The following is a 6,000-nucleotide window of genomic DNA, read 5'->3' as shown; positions in this document are numbered from 1 at the left end:
GACGAGGATACGGGGAATTCCATATCGGCACATAATGTTTTCCCACAGGAATTGTGCAACCTGCTTAGTTGTGATTTTTGCCAAGGGTTTGGCTTCGATCCACTTGGTGAAATAATCAATGGCTACAATCAGAAATTTCCTTTATGCCGTGGCCATAGGAAAAGGCCCTAGAATATCCATCCCCCACATGGCAAAGGGAATAGGCGAGTTGATAGAGGTCAGCATCTCGGGGGGTTGTCTAACAACTGGTGCATGCTTCTGACAGCGATCACACTTCTTCACATATTCTTTGGCATCAGCCATCATTTCTGGCCAATAGAAGCCTAAACGGGTTATTTTATGAGCCAAGGCCCTGCCCCCCAGGTGTTGTCCACAAATACCTTCATGCACTTCTTCAAGAGCCAAGCGTGCCTCATCGGGCCTGAGACACCTCAGGTAAGGAACCACGAAAGATCTTTTATATAGAATCCCATCTATCAAAGAGTACCTTAGTGCTCGAACAGTTAACTTCCGTGCCTCAATTGCATCGCTTGGCAACCAACCGGTCTGAATGTGAGCCTTGATGGGATCAATCCATGACGTCCCCAAGCCTACGGGAGCCACAAGCTTAATATCTATGCTTCGTGTCTTCAAAACACGGAAGTACACACTTCCTGAATTTTCTTCAATCTCAGATGAAGCAAACTTTGATAGCGCATCTGCTTTAGCATTTTCTTCCCTTGGAATGTGTTCAACATGGCATTCATTAAATTGGGTCATCACAGCCCTTACTAGGCGAACATACTTAGCCATCGTATCATCCCTTGCCTCAAATTCTCCCTTTACCTGGGATATGATCAGCTTCGAGTCTCCACGGACCTTTAAGTTTTTGACTCTAAGTGTCCCAGCTAGACCAAGGCCAGCAATCAGGGCTTCATACTCTGCCTCATTGTTTGTTGTTGGGAAGTCTAGCTTCATGGCATACTCAATTAAGAATCCATCAGGGCTTTACAAAACCAACCCTGCTCCACTAGAATTTGTTTTTGATGCTCCATCAAAATAGAGAACCCAATATTCTTTCTCCTTGTCCCCATTGTCGACTCCCTTGTCTTGAGGTATGGTATCTTCCTGCCCCCCGACTTCTTGGTTGGGTATGGTACATTCCACCAGGAAGTCAGCTAGTGCCTGGGCTTTTATGGCCGTACGTGGCTTATACTTGAGATCGAACTCTCCCAACTCTATTGCCCACTTAATCAGTCTCCCACTTGCCTTGGGACTGTGAATGATATTTCTCAGTGGCTGATTTGTTAGCACTTCAATTTGGTGAGCTTGAAAATAAGGACGCAGCTTTCTTGAAGCCATTACCAAGGCTAAAGCGAATTTCTCAATGGCTGAATAATTCAACTCAGCACCATGCAAAATTTTGCTGACATAGTATACGGGTTTCTGGACTTTCAGTTCCTCCTTAACCAACACGGCGCTCAAGGCGCTCTCTGAAACAGCCAAGTACAAAAATAAAACTTCATTCAGAACTGGCTTGGCCAACAACGGGGCCTGGCCCATATACTTCTTTAACTCTTCAAATGCCTTCTGATTTTCCTCATTCCATACAAAGTCTTTGATGTTCTTCAATGACTTGAAAAATGACAAGCACTTGTCTCCTGACTTGGAGATGAATCGTCCTAACGCAGCAACCCTTCATGTGAGCTTCTGAACATCCTTGACAGTTTTGGGGGGTTCCATGTCCAGGATCGCCTTTATTTTATCGGGATTTGCCTCAATTCCCCTCTTCGAGACTATCAATCCCAAGAATTTTCCAGATCCTACTCCGAAAGCACACTTCGTCGGATTCAACATCATCTTGTGGTACCTCAGGACCTCAAAAGCTTCCCTTAAATGGGCTATATGATCAGTCTTTACTAGACTCTTGACTAACATGTCATCAACATAGACTTCCATAGTCTTACCAATAAGATCCTTAAAAATTCTATTCACCAACCTTTGATAGGTGGCTCCTGCATTCTTGAGACCAAACACCATAACAAGATAACAATAAACACCAAAGTCAGTGATAAATGATACCTTTGGAATGTCATCCTTATGCATTTTGATCTGGTTGTATCCGCTAAACCCATCCATGAAACTCAGCATCTCATGTCCAGCGGTAGCATCAATCAAAGTATCAATTCTAGGCAGCGGAAAACAGTCTTTGGGGCATGCATCATTCAGATCGGTGAAGTCTATACACATCCTCCACTTTCCATTAGCCTTCTTCACCATTACAGGGTTTGCTAACCACTCCGGAAATTGAATCTCCTCAATGAATCCAGCCTCTAAGAGCTTTTCCACTTCCTGCTTTATAGCCTCTTGTCTTTCCGGGGCAAAATTTCTTTTCTTTTGTTTCACTGTCTTCCGGCTTGGATCTACGTTTAGCTTGTGAGTAATTAACTTCGGGTCTATGCCTGGCATATCAGCTGCTGACCATGCAAACACATCACTATTTTCTTGCAAAAATTTCACTAACTTCCCTTTAAGGGGCTCCTCTAATGTGGCTCCAATGAAAGTCGTCCTCTCAGGATTCTCGGGGTATAAAGGAACCGAGACCAATTCTTCTGCTGGCCTTCCTCTATTCTCATCATTTTCTCGAACATCCATATCTTCAATAGGAAGAACCTGCCCCCCGACTCCATCTGCCCTCAAAGAGGCCACATAACAGCTTCTAGCCATTTTTTGATCTCCTCTCTCTTCTCCAATCCCGTTTCGGGTGGGAAACTTCATGACTGAATGGTAGGAAGAGGGGACTGCCTTGAAGGCATGTATCCCTGTTCTCCCCATGATAGCATTATAAGTTGAACTAGCCTTTACCACTATGAAATCCAGCATCTGCGTTGCTTGCCTTGGCTCCGTACCTATGGTGGTTGGCAACTTGATTATCCCTTCCACAGGACATTCTACTCCAGCAAATCCATATATCGGCATGTCGGTTGGTGTTAACTGGGAGTCGTTATACCCCATCCTTAGAAAGGTGTCGTGGAGCAAGATATCCACAGAAGCACCATTATCCACAAGGACCCTCTTAACCGGGCTATTTCCTATTATTGGTGTTATGACCAGCGGGTCGTCATGGGGAAACTTCACACCCTCTAGGTCGGAATCATCAAAAGCCAATGTTACTTCTGTCCTGGCCCTCTTTGGGGCTTCTCCAACAATATGCATAACCTCTCTAGTATATGCCTTTCTGGAATTTTTGGACAATCCAGCAGCAGTTGGACCTCCAAAGATCGTGTTTATCACAGGCCCTCGAGGTCTCGGCCCTCCACAAATGGTGTTTATAACTGGTCCTCTAGGCTGGGGGTTTCGTCCCTGATCGTCTTGGTCCCTCCTACGATCTTCAAAGTTCTTCCTTCCATTATTATTTCTATCCCCTCCATCTCCAGTATACTTGTTCAATCTTCCTTTTCGAATCAAAAACTCAATTTCATCTTTCAATTGCCTACACTCATCGGTGTCATGGCCAACATCTTTGTGAAACCTGCAATACTTGCCCTTATCTAGCTTGGCGGGATCAGCCTTCAAGGGCTTAGGCCAGCGAATATCTCTGTCTTTCTCAATCTCCATCAAAATCTGACTTCTGGGAGCATTCAACTTAGCGTATTCAGTGAACTTTTGCCCAGGTCCTCCCTTCTTGGGGGTTGAATCAGGGTTTTGTTCGGTTCTAGGATATTTGTCCTTAGCGATATACTCCAAATCAGTTTTTCATTTCTTGCCTCCAGTGGGCTCATTACTTACTACGGTCTTCCTCATACTTTCTTCAACCTTGATATACTTCCCTGCCCTCTCTTGGAGCTGCAACATGCTCTCAGGGGGTCGTTTGGCCAAAGACATCTTGAAAAACTCATCCCTAGTTCCTTGTTGCAGTGCTATCATGGCTACCTTATCATCAAGGTCTGGGACTTTTAAAGCCTCCTTTGTAAAACGATTCAGGTAATCTCTTAAGAATTCCTTAGCTCCCTGCACAAGACTCATAAGAGATGCTGAACTTTTCTCATGGACTCTTCCACTGATGAATTGCTTAATAAAAGCCTGACTTAATTCTCTGAATGATCCAATAGAATTTGGGGGTAGGCGACTGTACCATCTTTGAGCCATACCCGACAGGGTTTGAGGAAAGGCCCGACATTTTATAGCATCGTTCACGGGTTGCAGCAGCAGTGCATTAGAGAATGTCCTAACATGATTAGCGGGGTCTCCCGTGCCATCATAGGCTTTGATAGTGGGCATCTTGAATTTCCTTGAGATATGGGCATTCATTATCTCTTCTGTGAAGGGTGGAGTTGGATCATCAGGATCTCCAAGGGGAAGGAGATTGCTTGGATCAGTTCTTGGGACAGCAACCCTTCTTCTTACCGGACCATCCAGGTCTATGATAGGAGGAGGATTTCTCCCCCTAGGAGGTATGTGGGTTCTGGTGGCTTGGTGAGCCTCCAATTCACGCCTCAGCCTTTGGATTTCAGCCTCATGAGCCCTGATCTTTTCCTGCACTTCTTGGGGATTCGCCCCTGGGGTGCTTTGGGGGCGTTGCCTTCCATCGGCCATTGGCTCTTTTCCAGGACGCCTCCTTCTCGGGGCCACTTCATCATCCGAAGATTCGGAGTCTCTCTCAGTGTATGGACCAGAAAATTCCCGATCCTCAGGGATATGATCCAAACCTCGTATATAGGGGGGCGACCGCCCTCGTGCTTCGCTTCGCCCAGCATATCCGCTTCCTCCAACCTCAGGATGAAGGGGCATCCCATAAAGGGGGTTAGTAGTAACAATAGTTGAATATTCATACCCGACGGGTCGAGAATTCACAGGTATATGTATTTGTTGAACTTGAGGATTCGTACCTTGAATAGTCGGGGGAGTTGTCCCTTGTGGCTGAGGATGAGTTGCCCCTTTCTGGGCTTCCCCCTGAGTAGATGCATAAGTTGAATGGGGAGGAACCTCCACGGTTGATGAAATCACCTGGGTTGCCTCTAATGGTGTTCCTTCCTCTAGAGCTCCAATTGTTCTCCGTGTTCTCGCCATGGTTGTTGTTATGTTTCCCACAGACGGCGCCAAATGTTATGGATAAAAAACCAAGGTTATTACTTGCTGTATTTAATACTAAGATTCGGGAGCTCAAGGCCTTTAATGGCTGCTCTCGTGTTTCGTGACTCAATCTGCCTTTACGAGATGCCTACGTATCTCTGTGAATTAGAGAATCAAGCCAAAAAACGTAGTTCTGATTGGTGGGGGTGAGACCCCTTATATAGATGTTGGGAGTCCTTGAATTGGACTTGGTATAGGAGACTTGGTGGGCAAGTCTCATAATTGGAATGGACTTTGGAGTCCTAGATAGTAGGAAACTGATTCCTTATCCTTTTAGGTCCCCTTGAGGCTAATCTCCAAGGATTTATATCCTTATCGGGACTCTTTTCAACATCTGATTTGTCCCTTATTAATCAATTACGAAATTAATTAATAATCAGGGCTTTTGGGCCTTTTTTATTCCATCAGGCCTGATCTGGTCCATCAGGCTTAACCTTTCTGGTCTGAGTATCATATATCTTTTTATTGGGCCTGGCAGCCCACAGTTTGTATAATTAATACAGTATTTAATTATACAAACATAATTTATTTATCCCTATCACAACTCTAAAAGAATATTGGGTTCTCCATTTGAACGGAGCGTCCAAAACAAAACTAGTGGTGCAGGCCTAGTGTTGCAAAGCCCTGATGGGTTTATGATTGAGTATGCTCTAAAGTTGGATTTTCCAACTAAAAACAACGAAGTAGAATATGAAGCATTGATAGCTGGCTTAGGCTTGGCTAGTGCCGTGAGGGCCAAAAACCTGAAGGTCTATGGAGACTCGAGACTTGTAGTTGCTCAAGTTAATGGGGAGTTTGAGGCCAAGGATGATACAATGGCCAAGTACCTAAGAGTCGTAAAGGGAATACTGACTTAGTTCGATTGGTACGCAGAAAATGTTCCGAGAG

Source organism: Apium graveolens, chromosome 7, assembly GCF_009905375.1.
Source record: "Apium graveolens cultivar Ventura chromosome 7, ASM990537v1, whole genome shotgun sequence".
Taxonomy (NCBI): domain Eukaryota; kingdom Viridiplantae; phylum Streptophyta; class Magnoliopsida; order Apiales; family Apiaceae; genus Apium; species Apium graveolens.
The sequence above is the reverse complement of the archived record's forward strand: the minus strand, read 5'-3'. Positions refer to the sequence as shown.